This window comes from Chroicocephalus ridibundus, chromosome 3 (genome assembly GCF_963924245.1).
Source record: "Chroicocephalus ridibundus chromosome 3, bChrRid1.1, whole genome shotgun sequence".
Lineage (NCBI taxonomy): Eukaryota > Metazoa > Chordata > Aves > Charadriiformes > Laridae > Chroicocephalus > Chroicocephalus ridibundus.
Window position 1 is genome coordinate 76,142,257 of NC_086286.1, and position 14,948 is coordinate 76,157,204.

Sequence of the window (14,948 nt, forward strand, 5' to 3'; positions counted from 1 at the left end):
TCCAATCTTTTTTCCGAAAACAGCACCACTTATCACTGATCTTGCTTTCCGCAGCGGGAGGAGGGAGGGAAAGCAGCCGGCGGCCTCCCGCGCTCCCCGGCGCCCCCCGCACTCGGGCGCTGCGCCGCGCTCCGCGGCTCCCGCTCCACCCCGCGCCCCCCGGCGCGATTTGCGCGGGGTCACGGCGCGCCCGCTTGGCGGGGGCGAGCAGCTGCGCGGCGGAGCGCAGCGCGGGCCTCCGCGGGTATCTCCGCGGTACCGGGCGCCGGCTCTGCCGCCGCCGGGCACTACCTGCCCCCCCGGGCTCCTTCCTTCCCTCCCTCCCTCCCTGCCGTGCCAAACCCGGAGGCCCAGCAGCCCGGTGGAACGGTCGCAGGGGTCGGGGTCCTCTACAGGCCCCCGGAAAACTCCACTTGCAACTCAGAAACCACCCCCTGGAGCCACCTCTCCAGCACCGGGGGGGGGGGGGGGGGGCGTACGTGTGTGTTTTGGTTTGGGGTGGGGTTTTTTTTGAAAGGGAGTTTGAGAGAGAGAGAGAGAGAGAGAGAATTACCGGCAGGAAGGGAAAGCACACGAAAAGTATCCAACTCCCTCTCGCCCATCTTGCATGTTTCTTGGGTGCTCTGTTGGAGGAGCCAGGCGGCAGCGGCAGCGTTATAATGCAAATCACAAAGCGAGCAACTTTCAGTGCTGTGGTGGTTATTTTTGATTTCTCTCCCGAGAACGGGCTTTTTTGGTGTGCGTGTTGCTTTTTTTTTTTTCACCCTTTTCCGTGTGATTGTTATAATTATGCCTTCCCTCCCTTCTCTGCCTGCTCTCCACCCCCCCTCCACCCCCCCCCTACACGAAGCCAGGCAGTAACGATGCACTGCTATCCTCGCTCCCTTCCCGTGGGTCATTCCGCTCGGGCAGAAGGTGAGCCGAGCAAGGGGGGATGCGGCGGCGTTTGCCGGGCATTGCCGTGGGGCACCGCACCGCTCCCTCACCGCACCGCTGCCTCCTCATCCCGCCGCCCCCTGCCTCCCGGGGCCCCGCCGGCAGCGCTCGGGGGCAGCCGGTTCCCCCTCTCCGTCCCTCGCTTTCCATCCCCTCCAGCCGTCTCCCGGCCCGGCCAGCCTTCCAGCGCCGCCCCGGTGCCTGGGGGAGCGCGGCCGCTGCCCCGCGGAGGCTCCGCTGCACCCCCGCGCAGCGCCGGCGGAGGGCCCTGCCCTGCCCTTCCCTCGGCAGCACCTGCCTGCGCTGCCCGCTTCGGCGGGCTGTGGAGGGAGGGATGGAGGAAGGGATGGAGGGAGGGAGGGAGGGACGGAAGGAGGGAGGGAGGCTCCTGCGTACGCGGGGAGAGGCTCCGGCTCCCAGCTGGGCGCTACCGGCAGCGGCAGCTGCTGCCGCGCTGCACCGCGGGCGGTGGCGGCTCCCGGCGCGGCGGGAGCGTGCCGCTGCCGCGGGACCGCAGTTTTGGGGCGGGGTGGGGGCTCAAACCTCGGCCGGGAAGTAGAGTCAGAGTTTTACTGTATTTTTTTTCTATTCTTTCCTGGTGATAGGGCTTTTTTATTATCATTATTTTTAATCCCTCCCCCCCACCCCCCTCCCCGCCCGCGGCGCGTGTGCCACCGGGGAGGATGCGCGCCTCCCCCAACCCCTTCCCCGGCATCTCCCGCCGCGGCGGCGGGGGGCAGCGGGGGGCGGCGGGGCCGGGGGCGCGCCGGGCCGCACCTGGCCGCGCCGCGCTGGGCGGGCTGCGCCCCCTGAACTCCCCCGCCGCTTCCCGCCGCCCCTCGGTTGCCTGAGCCTCCCCTCGCCGGTGCCCAGCAGTCCGCACACACGCACGGAGGGACTCACTCGCTGACTCGCAGCGCTCTGCCGAGCTGCCCAGGCTGCCGAGCAGCGCAGCGCCGCGCAGCCCCCTCCCTCCCCCTTTCCCTCCTTCCCTCCCTCCCTCCTTCTCTCCTCCTCCTCCTCCCTCGCTCCCGCCCGCCCGCCGCTCTGAAGGATGCCCGGTAAGTAGCGGCGAGGACCGGCACCTCTGCCGGTGCGTGATCTGACGGGTTAGGGACCGCTTTATAACGCCCGCCGGGGGGGGGCGCGGGGCGGGGGGGCGGGGGGGGGAGGGCGAGGGGAGGGGAGATGACAGCGATCCGAGGCAGGAGGCGGCGGGGCTCGCCGGGTGCTCCTCAGAAGGACTTTTAGGCTGCGCGGCCGGGGCTTGGATGTGGGCGCCGAGGAACGGGGTCTGTGCAGCGCAGTGGGCACCGGCCGGGGCGGGGGCTCTTCGCCCGCGCTGCGGGTCGCCGCCTGCAGCACGGCGGTGAGTAACGGGGCTCCGCGCCGCGCCGGGGTCCCCCGGGGACGGGGGAGGTGTGGAGGGTGCCCTGCCGTGCTGGGGGTTCCCTTCTCGGCGGCTCCGCTCCGCGCTTTGCTGTGGCCGGGGCGCGAAGGGCACGGTGCCCCCGGCGCGCCCCGGGGACTGCGCCCTGCTTCTCCCCTCCTGGGTCCCCCGGGGGGGCTGCCAGCGCCGTCCGGTGTTTCGGGAGCCGCGGTGCCGCCGTCCGGGCAGAGAGGGAGCTCTGCCGGGCACCTCACCTGCGGAGGGGAGCACCCAGGGGAGGAGAGCGGAGCCCCGGCCGGTGCCCGGCACGGCGGCGAGAGGCTGCCGGCAGCTCCCCTGCCCGCTCCCCGTCCCGGCCGCTCCCTCCCGTGCGCTGCAGGGGGCTCCGGGGGCAAAACCCCTCGTCCCTTAGGGAAAGCTTAATGTTTGCAAAATGTTTGATATCGAATAGAGTGCGTGGCTTTGCTTCGCCCAGGTGTCGCACGGCTGGCTCCCAGCAGGCTGGGGTTCAACTCCGGCTATCAAATGCCAGGGCCACCGGGCAAGGGGCGTTTTTGTTCTCCTATCGCCTGGTGCGATTTGTGGGAAACATATAGAAAAGCTGACTACTGCTGAAGATTTTTAAGTGGATTTTGTGAAATCATTTAATATTTTTTTTCTTACTTTTACAATGTCTACTTTGACAATGATGTCTTTGCTCACTGTGTTTTGCATCCTGGGTATGATAACTCTCCCATTGAAGTCAATGGCAAAACTCCCAATTGACTTCAGAGGAAGCAGGTTCTGGCCAATACCGAATACTTTTCGAATGAAAGGGACTAGACAGAAGGCTGAGAGATGGCAAAGTGAGAAGATGTATAAAAGAAACTTAATTTTTAAAATACAGTTTTTTAACCAGAGATTAGCTGCACTGTGTCAGAAACATCCTCTAGATTTTCATTCCCACTTTGCAGTGGAGAAATACTGGAATGATTTCTTGACATGTTTGATATCAAGATGGACTGAAGCTGATTGTTTTCCCCATAGACATTATAAAGTATTACCATATTAGTACCTTACACTTTTCTGGTGTTGTGTATCTTTTTTTCTCACTAAAAAGTTGGAAGCAGAGGGAGACCACTGAGACAATTGGATGGGCTCCGATTGACTTCATCGGCCTGTGGATCAGGCCCAGAAAGGTTCAATAGAGAAGTAACAAGAGAAATGTAGTACAGTTAGTAAGGGAAGGTGTTGCGTAAGCATTTAACTCATGAACAGCCTCCCTCTAGGGAGGAGAAAAATCTAAATGTACATTAGTTCCTTATCCCCTTTTTAAGAACTCTCTCACAACACAGACACAAATAAGAAAGAATGCTTCTGATTAATAATTAAAATGAACATATTAATATGACTACAAGGAGGATTTTATGCAAAAATAATCCATTAGCAAATGGAAGTTCTAGTTCACAGAACATCCTCTGTTCAGTGCAGTATTTAGATTGGGAGCAGTCAGATATATAAAGAAACATCAAATAAAAATATTGATGTTCAAGGAGAAAAAGCTAGTCCCTGTAACCTGGCCAACCACTTTCAATTGTTTGGAGTGCCTTAAAAAGGAAAGTGTGAAGACATCCTTTTTTTTTTTTTTTTTCAAATCTGAGTGTTGAAAGAACCCCGAAAATGCTGCATGTGGTCAACAAGTATAGGAATTATGCCCGTACTCTGTGAAGAACGTGACTATTACATTGATAAGAAAAATAACCTTGGTTTTGTCCAATAGTAATGTTTCCCTTCTAAGCATAAGTGTGTGTTAATAGGCAAGTATAAAAAAAGTTTAAGGTGCTGCATCTCTTATTCATCTTTATTTGTAGGCATCTGGTAGAATTGTCATTGAATTGAACTGAATGTGCCACTGATACTTAACTGTGAGCAGATTAAAATGTTCATGTTACAACGAAAAAACCCAAACCTGTAAAATGGACAAATGCTTCACTGGTTATCTCTTCTCTCCTTGCAATTACATGGGGAAGACAGAAAGCTCCTTCTTAAAAAGTCATATTACAGGTTCCTTTCTAATTTCCCTGTGAATTCAAATGTTTATTTTATCATGTGTTATATATGGAGGTGAAGGGTACGTATTTTATGGGACATTGAATGGAGAAAAATTTTCTTTGAGATGCTTTGTTGCTTCCTGTATTCTCCACTCTATCTGCTGTTTACTAACACACTGTGATGCCACAATCTATTTATGTTGATTATACTTCCATTTCAAGCCAAATGTAAAAAACATGGTGATTATTTCTATATTAAGAGTTTTGGACTGTGTTTTTTTGAGGGGGTGGTGGTGGTTTTTTTAAGGTCTAAAGCAATGCTTAATCCTCTTTGCTTGCTTGGATGAAGAGAGCGGTTCTAAAAATGAGGATATATATATTTGCATAAATCTTCAGTTTTGTCCTGAGATCCATCATTTGAAATTCTGTATTCTTTTAATTTTGGTGTTCCAATACTTATTCTTCATACGTGCATATGGAAATGCAGCCAGATGTTCTTGTGGACAGCATCTCCAAAATAGAAATTCAGGTTTTTTTAGGCTTACCTGTAACTGAAGAGTATATAAGATCTGGGTATTTAAAACAGGGTTGAAAGAAGCCAGATAATGAAGTACTGGGGATCTCCAGGCCATGATTCTGAATATCCATTACTCACTTTTAGGGTCTTTATAAACCTCATCCTGTTTTGAGGAGTAAGTGCTGTTCATCTTTATTCACATATCTCTTTTTCTAGACTATTTTTGCTGTCCATTGCCTGACTCCGAAACGTGTTTATGCCATTGTATTGCTATAGTTGTTAAGTGAATGGTAGTGTTTACAGGTCTCTCAGTATTTGAATTTAGGAAGCAATATTAGTAGGACTGTTGAAAGTGATCTGAATTTTGTAATTATTACACCTTTAAAAACTTTTTCAAAATAAATTTAATTGTTTGTTAATCCTAGAACACATTTGTCAGATAATTTATTTAGGACTATATTCTTCTATCCAGCAATTTAAGAACAAAAGCCTCCACTGTAGCTCAAATCAATCAAAATATTGGTTTTAGGTTATACATTGGACATATGGAACCTGGCATGTAAAGCAGATGGTATGTAAAATTATGCATAGCATGTCTGGAGAGCCATACAATATCTAAATGCAGTGCAACAGAACAAGGAAAGAGTGTCACATGCAACTTAAAATATCAATCACTGGCCTATGTCTAGTCTCAACTGCGCTTTGTTTTCGTGTGTGCATGTGTGTGTGTGGTGTGTTCAATTTTCTCTTACTTCAATCAGGACATTTCCTTGAAAATATGATCTTTCCTAGAAAAGCAAGCAGATTGAAATGATATGCTACTGGCTAAATGACATAAAGATGGATATACAAGAAAAAACTATTTTAGTATAGTTTGGGTTCGGAATACAAACGCATGCAAATTAAAGAAAGAATCAAGAGCAGAACTTTTAATCTTTTTAAGGAAAATGGCCAGACAGTATTTGCTATCAAGATTGTGTTTTTCTGTATTATTTATGCACTTGGTTTGCCCAGCCTGGCAATATCACTTAATAGTACTTCTGTCCTGTCGCGTGAATACCGTGTTAACTCCACACGCCCTCTCTCTCAAGTGTTAAGCACAAAATTTCTTCCTGAACAAACAAGCATTACCGTGCATTGTTAACACAATCAGATGAAATGGTAATTGCAGAAAGATTCACATCAGCAAAACCCTTAAATAAATATTAGTCTTTAAGCATGTGCTGACCTCAAAGGGACCTCGTCACCTGTTTTGTTGAGCAAAGATGCTTTCGGGATCAATGACCGTGAAAAGTAATAATTTTTCCAAGTTTATTCAAATGCTTAAATTTGTGGTTATTAAATATTTTCAGCATCGGCCATCTTTAATTTTTAACTTCTAGGGCAAGAGCTTTAAATAAATAAATATTTGTTTATTTATTTATCTATTTTAAGTTTTGTATGCTTTAGAAGTACTGCAAGCCTTTACTTGTTTTAAAAAGAGTTGCACAGCTGTACTGTTTGATATTCCTAATAAAAATTAACTTTTGTAGATAAAATGTGAAGGATGAAGTTTATAATGAAGGACTACCACAAAGTGAACTCTAGGTATAATATCAGGAACTAATGCTGCATAACGTAGACTTTAATAGACAATTTTGTAAGATCCAGACATTTTTCAAGGAAGGAAGTTGAAGGAATGCCCCCATGTTTAAGCTGTTGAATATCCCCAAACATTTTTAAGACTTTTTAAGGTACCTGAGTTGATATAAAATGTTTCACACTACAAAAAAAAAAAAGGTAATTCCTGTACTTTTTGTGCACTAGCACCTTTATTCCTTACACCTCTTGTTTCTTGCAACAGTGTTGCTTGAGAAAATACAGCATTTTGTCGGGGCGATTAAAGTAACACATTTGTCCTGATATGTTACAGAACAGTGTCTATCAATCCATTTCTCTTTTGGATATGAAAGATCTTTTATCCATTCAAATCACTGTAATACAATCATGTATTATAATGGCTTGAACAATCTTGACTGCGTACAGTTGCTGGAGTCTCCAAAGGACCGCCATAAATAAAACTATTAGACTGTGTTATAGCAGATACGTATTCAGAGTCCACCAAGGGATGACAGGATTTTATATGACAGCACAAATCGCTAATAAAGGTCCTCAAATGTTAAAAATGATTGGTAGAAGGACTTCACGAACAAATTAATAATCGATATATGTATATATATATCAGCTATTTTTCTTTAAGAGTATGTAAAGGAAATACTAATATTAGCAGGTTAATCCTATGTAGGCTTAAGCGGAAAATGAGCCATCGAACAAGGGATTTGTCCTGTACAACAGGTACTTAAGCTTGCTCAGTAGCATGTAAACTTTCTGCACTAGCTGACGGACTTCCAACCTACATCAAAACCTCCTTTTGCAACCCAGTGTTGCTGCTATGATGACAGCATTAGAAAACTGGCATCTCATGGGAGACAAGTCAGTTCCCATCAATGGAAACGATTTTACACTGCATCCTGGTTTCTGTGCAGTCAGGTTTGTTTTTATTTTTTCTCTTACCAGATGCTATTACAGAAGGTCTTGACTTTTTGCCAGATGTACAGGCACAACTTGAGTTTGGCAAAACCCGAAATGAACTCAGAAACAAAGTTGGAAATGGTGGAGACATGGCAAAATGAAGTGAAAATATGTAAGGATGTGTTTTGCTGTTTTTTTTTTAAGAGAGGAAAAAAAGTACTCTTTTATGAAACATCCGTAAGACAGAAGTAAAACATAAAAATAAATGCAACTGAGGTTAAAAATAAAATTATGAAAGTTGAGTTACCTAACGTGTTCTGGCCACGGAAGAAGTAACTAAAGCTGACATACCGATAGGATGGGAGTTTCAAAAGAAGACAAAAGCCAGAAAATAATAATTTCCCATGTTGGAAATCCAGATGGCCCTAGCAGATTTTGTGTGTATTTGTATACACATTTATCTGTGTGTGTACACGTGCGTACATATTTATTTATTTTTCTTCTTTTAATATCAAAATCTGCGTAGTGCCCTCGTTTGTTACTGTCTGGTTTCCTCACCCCAGCAGAGATTTGGTGGTTGCTCGTTCTTTCTGACCATGAAGATACAGAGGAAGATATGACAGCACAATAAACAGCTGAGAGTGGTTAAACTGTTTCCTGAAGGTAAAACAGCAGGGTCCAATGGTTCTCCTGCAGAATGTTTTAAACCCAAGGCTATAAATAATAGCCAGTACTGCCAAAAAAATATAAAAAAAATAAACCAACCAAAAAAAACCCCAACAAAACCCCAAAAAACCCCAAAAAACAACAAAACAAAAACCCCTAAGTGAATCCTATAAAAGGAGAAAACAAAATGAATCCTCACTTCGGTATCTAAAACCAATGTTACACTATGTCCCGAAAAACATGAATCTGAAAGATATTTTGCCAGCTACAGGCTAGTGTCACCTACAATCACAGTCAAGATCTTCCTGTTAAGACTTGAAAAAGCAACTACAGTCTTACATTGAAGAACCAGGAAAGATTATCAGTGAATGCAATGTGGAGCTTTAGGAAAACAGAAGACGACAGTAGAGCAGAGGGGTATTTGATACAACACTGTATTTGATACAGTAAATAGATACACCATTTTTTAATACCAACTTTTGATGCTGAAAAGACAGTTGACTGGATTGGGTGGAGCTAACTTTGGCATGATGTCAGAAGTAAGATTTAGGGAAAATTATTTTAGATAATTTGCTGCTGCGTGTCCTCACCTTGTAACTGCTGTATAAGTATAAATAATGTCAGAGGTGTCAGCAAATCCTTCCTATTTATGATTTCACAATCCTGCCTTTTGTAAAAGGATTAATCTCCAATGTAAAGTAAAACAGATTTGCAGTAGGAAAAAAGTCTATGAGTGTAGAGTCTATCAGTATAGTCAAACAACATGCCTTTATTTGTCTTCTGGTGGAGAATTACACTCCTGAATGGTGATGCACAATCTGGCTAAATCAATCTACTATAAGCTTTTTGGTAAATAATCCTGAAAAAGAAAATGTGAATGTTACGCTTTTTACCAACCACAGAGTTTTCACGCAGAAGTAGAAAAGATTTGAGGAGAATTAGTGACAACTTGTTCTAGGATTAGAAGTTCTCAGTTTGCATATACCAAACAGCTCTGGTTACAAGTGTCGTTGCTAGCCTGTCTTTCAGTATCCTATATTCAATGGTTACTGACCTAAGAATGAAATTGACTTCCTTCAGGTATAGCCAAACAACCTGGGCTTCAAAAAGTTGAACTGTGCAACTGCAGAAAATGGAAACACAGATCTTCATCCAGATCTACCTAAAACCATGTTTCATTTCTGTGGTTGCTTTCCCAGCAGTTCCTTCAAGACCGTTGGCTGGCTGCTGCTGAGGTAGATCCGGGTGAACGTGAATCAACAGCTCTTTCCTCCCTTCTGTATCGGTCCCAGTGTTGTCATTGCCTTTGCTTCTCTCCTGAAGGCTATCAAGGAGACTATTTATGGTGCAGATGCTTCAGAGACATTTTCATATGCCTCCACCTTACACAACTTAATAGCAAGAAACAACAAAGGACGAATTTCATGACAGAAGCTTTGCCTACCAGCATTATCCCTGAGCAGAAATTAATTTCTTTAACAAAAATGGATTGGAAAAGATTTATCTGTCATTGAGATCTGTCATATTTCTCCTTCTGTAACAAAGCGAACTAGAAATTTTCAGTTTGTTTCAGAACCAACCAACCAACCATATAAGTTTCTTATGTCATTTTTCTTTTCTGCTTTTCTTTTTGGGGAACCAGGGAAAACATTCAGTGAGAAAAAGAGGGGAAAAAAAGAAAAAGAGATAAAAATATTTTTAAGCTTTCAAACAATCTTCTCTCTTACACAAAGTAAATATGTCTGATTAATGCCTCTTTAGTATGCATTGCCTTGAAAATGTTCTGTATTAAATTAAAAAAAATCCTTTTTTTTAATGTCACTTTCAAATGCATCAAAACATTTTATTACAAAAATCTTGTCTTTGAAGATGTTTCAGTCAGCTCTCATGAAAAACTTGAAGCTGGTTGAAATTTCTTTGAAATCTATGTTTTTTAAACATAAGTTCCTTGAAACCAAAGCTGTCTGTAGAAAAGACTTATTTTCATACGTTTTCTGTATGCTGTGATAATATATCAATTAAAAGGTATGTTTTTCTTTTTTTTTTTCATTTATAAGGTGGATTTTTGTAAAAATAATAAAAAAAATGTAAAAACCCAAGAAAGTCCCCAAAACAATGACAAGATTCTTGATCTGTCTCTAATCAAAATGTTTTTCTTTGTAAATGTTTAACATTTTTAACTTGCTTTTGCAACTTCTAAAAAGAATTTCAAAAGCTCCAAACATTTTTCCTGATAGGGAGAATACCTCTCGCCCACTTCTAGAGCCCGCAGCTTTGGGTAGACCATGTTTTTTTCTCTAGTGGATAAAGTGAAAGTACAGGAAAGGTAACCAGACTTTTTCTTGGAAAGGCACTTAGTGGTGGAGGGTTGCTTACTTTTTTATTCCTGAATACAGCCCATGCGCTGAGGCAGACTTAAGGTGGTAACATAAAGAAAGGGAAGGAAGTGTTTTTGTGCCGTAACTAAAAAAAATAGCGAGTGGGAAATCAGGTTTGTCTTTTTAACAACTTTAAGAGGAAAATGTTCTCTGACCAAACTGTATTTAGGCTCAGAATGTGGGATTAAAAGACTAATGGCCAGCTGGAAAGAAATCTAGTTTCCTTAGTTTACTGTTTCAGGAATTTAAGTTTAATATGTGTTGTTTATGTGACTTGACGGGTATCAGTAAGCAGTACTTATGGATGAGACAGCTTGCCTCTGGACCCGGGAGCGTATCAGCACCAGTGCACTGGATCAATATGGAAAGCACAGCATGGGGATACAGTGCAAATCCCCAGCACGGTGGTAGACAGAAGCTGGCCACTCACTTCTGTTTATCCCCCAGGGACACGAGAGAACAGATTTGTCATGGGTTGTCTCTTTTATTCCAGTAATAATGAGAGATTAGTTGGGAATGTTTACTGTTGGAAGACAAATTTGGAATGTTTGTTGTTTTGATTTTTTTTTTGGTTCTATTACAGCTGCATTTCTCCTCCTTGCCTATATTTTTTATGAATAAACTGAATGATGCAAGGCCTCCCTCTTGCCTGGAGGCCAGCTAAGCATGGCCACTTCCATATGGTTAAGCTTCCTTAGCCTCCCGAGCACAGGCTGCATCTATCCTGCCTCTCGGGAACGGTCCCCAGGCTGGGGTAGTGCCCTAGTTGTGCCCAGGAAACCCTTCGGAGATGGCTGGTCAAGTAGCCAAGATCAAAAATGTGTCAGGGACTGTCCTGAGATTTTATGTTTTAGAAAAAAACAACAAAACCCAACAGTTCCAGGGCATGGATTCATGCCCTAGCATTATTTAATTCGCTTGCATAGATGTAGTCTTAGTATTATTTAGGTCAGTATGACTCTAAATACATACACATTGTTTACTCACTTTCCTTGTTAGGAATGAACTCCACTGATTTAAGTGGTGTTACTACAGCACAGCATGATGTTTTTGAAAATAGTGTAAAAGGAGCTTAATATTTATTTGTAAGCAGTCATTAACCGCGGTATATGCCATAATGTTCTGAAAGTAGTGGAAGATTTAAACATGGTAAGATGTTTTAGGAAATGGTAGCTAATTTTCTGCATACTTTTCATTATTTATACTTATGTTTCTCATTGAATGCTGGGGTCAGTTTATCCAGAAATCACTGTTATAGGAAAGCTTATATCTATTTACAGTGCATTTGTTGTAAAAAGTTTTTAAAATATTGAAAAATATGGTTTACAAAAGTGAGGGTACCAGCACTTCTCAAAGATACATTACTAACTTTTGCCAGAGAATAAAAATGGAGACAAAAATCCTTATTTGGTAGAATATTCAGTATTCTGTGTGTCAGAAAAAAATCATGACAAACCTTTTAGGGTGTGGTCTCAGAAACCAAACTCATTTAAGCTTTAAAATACAGACATTCACAGCTAACTGAAAATTATGCTTACACAGAATAGTTGGATAATATTTGAATATGTAATTGTCTGACAGTGGACTAATTGCACAACAAAAATATTTTTTCAGTTAGTTGTGGAGGAAAAATACATTAATTTAGAGTGGTCCTTATCACGGGTTTTTATTTCTTGGCGTTTAGCATCACTGTGGCATCTTTTGCAACATCTACAAGTCATCTTCTCTACTCTTTCTTCATCTTTTACTGGTGAGCTTTTGCAAGGTTTTATGATTCTTTCACCAATGCTGGATAGCACAACTTCAAAAATAGTGAAAATTAATCTAGGCACTGATAAATAAAAATGTTGCCCAGGAGAGATTCTACTTCTCACGGTAATCTTTCAGTACCGGTTTTGTGGTTCATGGGTTGCACGCATAAATTACAGTGCTCTTGGGGGAAAGTCACCTAGCAGAGAGATAATACTTTCCTACCAGTGGTAAAATAATTGCCTCCAAATGCCGTGACCCCAGGTGCGTGGTAAGACTGAATCTCAGGGGGAAGGTCATGAGGTCCCAGTGCCTTCTCTGGACAATGCTTTCAGTTAGGACTCCGGCAAGCTGCATTGATTTAATACCTTTGGTGGTTTCAAATTGGGAGAAAGAAAAAAACTAAATCTTTTAGCCATTTCTTCCTCTAAGTGATGCTTTTAGGATATCTCTCAGGGGAGTTTCAAGGAGTCTGATTTAACTGTTGCGTAAGTACATAAATAACGAACCTGATGGACCCAGCCTACAAAATGATTAGATCTGATTCTGATAAATAGGCAATAGTCAAATATCAGTTTCATTATTCACCAGGAGCTATTTGGCTTGACCAACAAGGAAGTGAAGAATTTTGTAGAAAATTGAAACTTAATGAAGCGTACCAGATTGTGAGCTCAGCTTTGGTTTGGAAGTTGGGATGACATACAGGTCACTTACTTTGCTTTCCTATTGAAATCACTGAGTTCCCTAAAATGCTTCATGCTTGGAAAATTATGTGTGATATGCAACTCCATAAATACATTTTAAAACAAAAGGATAGTAATAGATATTGAAAGACCCCTAGTGAAAATCTGAGAAAGGTACTGTATGATTATTTATGATATACCTGTAGATACTGAGTTTTAATTTATTCTTCAGTACATACTGTACACACTTATCAAAATGTAAATGCATTTTATCACTAGATATGGGATATAATGATTAAGGAGAACTGAGTATGGTCTAAAAAGTTTAACTTCTTTATCTGTGATACTTAAAAAGGAATAGTTAAACAAATAGCTCCAAAGCTGTCCTGGAGCTTCTTTGATGTGTGGCTGAAGCATGTCTGCTAACCACAACCATAATTCATGTTCTGAGGAGCATCCTGCTCTTTGCATCCTGCCATAACACCTCTGGTGCCTCTGCCTTTGTCTCTTCTCTCCCTTCAGTTCGGTCTGTGGGGATGGTAGCTCTCAGTCGATGAATACAAGTCATGCAGAGCAGAGGAAGAGGAACTCTTACCAAACGGTTGCTAATGGATAGTGAACTAGTAGCCAGTCTCAAATCTGTGGCAGACACAGAATTTCCCACAAGTTTGAGATTTCTTTGGGCATCTTTTTTTAGAAGATGCAGCCTTTTCATCCAGCCTATTTCTTGGAAAAAGCCCTAAAGATTACAACCTAGCTCTGCAAATCTCTTTGCAGACCGCCTCTATATCAAAACATCGTCATTTGTGGCAGTAAGTGTAAGCATCTATTAAATATCTCAGTCTACGTTATAAAGGTACTTTGAACAGATGTTAGGTTGAGACATCCAGGGAGAAAGATCATGACACGTTTGGTGACAGTGTGGTACGGGTGCCAATAGCTTCCAATAAACTATGAAAAAGCAGCTGTTACCCTGACCAAAACTGTCCCTTCCTCTTGCCTGCTTTCAGCGGGTGGCAGACCTGACTCTGACCGCACCCCCCCCCCCCGAGCTAACCTTGAAGCTGCTGTTACGGTAATGGAGACCTCTCTATTAGCCTGGTCCTGCAACCATTTGGCACAGGCTATCGCAAAATTGTTCTAGCCCGACTGTGTCAGCTGCTGCCTCAAAAGTGATACTGTCTGCTAGTAACTCAAAGTATAACTCTGTCATACATACGCTTAGTGCAGTATGGTTCTTAAAAAGCATTTTAATCTGCTGGCATTTTAGCTCGTAGGCCTCTGGGGTCAGGTTGAAAAATTACACTAATGCTGAACTTACTCTGATATTCTGGGCAGCCTTCTGAATTTTAAACAAGTATCCTCAGAAGGCCAGGCTTTTCAAAAATTTTCTTTAAAACCACACACAGAATTTTAAGCTCAGTTCAGTTAATAGCGCACTGATATGCAGGCTGAAATTTATAAAAATGCAGGGTAAGAATCTCTGAATTTATAGATAGTGACAGTTATTTTAGTTTTCATTATCTGAGTATCTGACCCATAGATTGCTAACTATATGAGTTCTGTATTACTGTAATTGTTGATATGTGCATCTGAATTAACTGTTTTGCATTGTTGGTTTTGTAGTTGACTGCCTACTCAAAAATGTGGGATTATTTTGAAACCTATATAGAAAGTAATCCTTTTATAACCTGGAATTAGGCAAGGTGAAAGATACAGGTCTGTTTTTCCAAACAATGGCATTCCTTAATCCATTCCTTCACATGTATATAAAGAAAAAACACGATTACCACCTCTTTGTCTTGAAAAAGTTTTATGTAAGTATTTCTTATGTAGTTTATCCAGTATTTGTTGCTTCTCCTGCTGCTCTACTTGTATGTTACTGATTCTCATCACGCAGCGATCCTCATGCCCCCCAGCCTGAGTTTTGCAGCTTCCTCTTTTGCTGTAGCCTCTTCTATTGTGGAACTGAATCCAATGATTCTTGCTTGTCCAGGCCAACCCGTTGGGCTCCTCCTCTGGTCCTCTACCACCTCCTCCGGTCTGACCCTGCCCTCGCCCTCAGGCTCTTTCCAAACCGCAGATTGC

The 14,948-nt window shown here is 43.3% G+C and overlaps 1 protein-coding gene across 10 annotated transcripts in view; it reads left to right on the top strand.

Annotated features, from left to right (window-relative positions):
* Nucleotides 1-849: 849 nt before the first annotated feature.
* The window catches only part of HS3ST5 (heparan sulfate-glucosamine 3-sulfotransferase 5), a 196,982-nt gene continuing 182,883 nt past the window's right edge, over nt 850-14,948 (top strand). For 6 of the 10 annotated variants that reach the window (XM_063329755.1, XM_063329752.1, XM_063329754.1 and 3 more), the window contains exon 1: nt 2,120-2,305. The gene's annotated coding sequence lies outside the window, so the exon portion shown is untranslated. The other 4 variants (XM_063329760.1, XM_063329753.1, XM_063329761.1 and 1 more) reach the window with 4 other exon arrangements.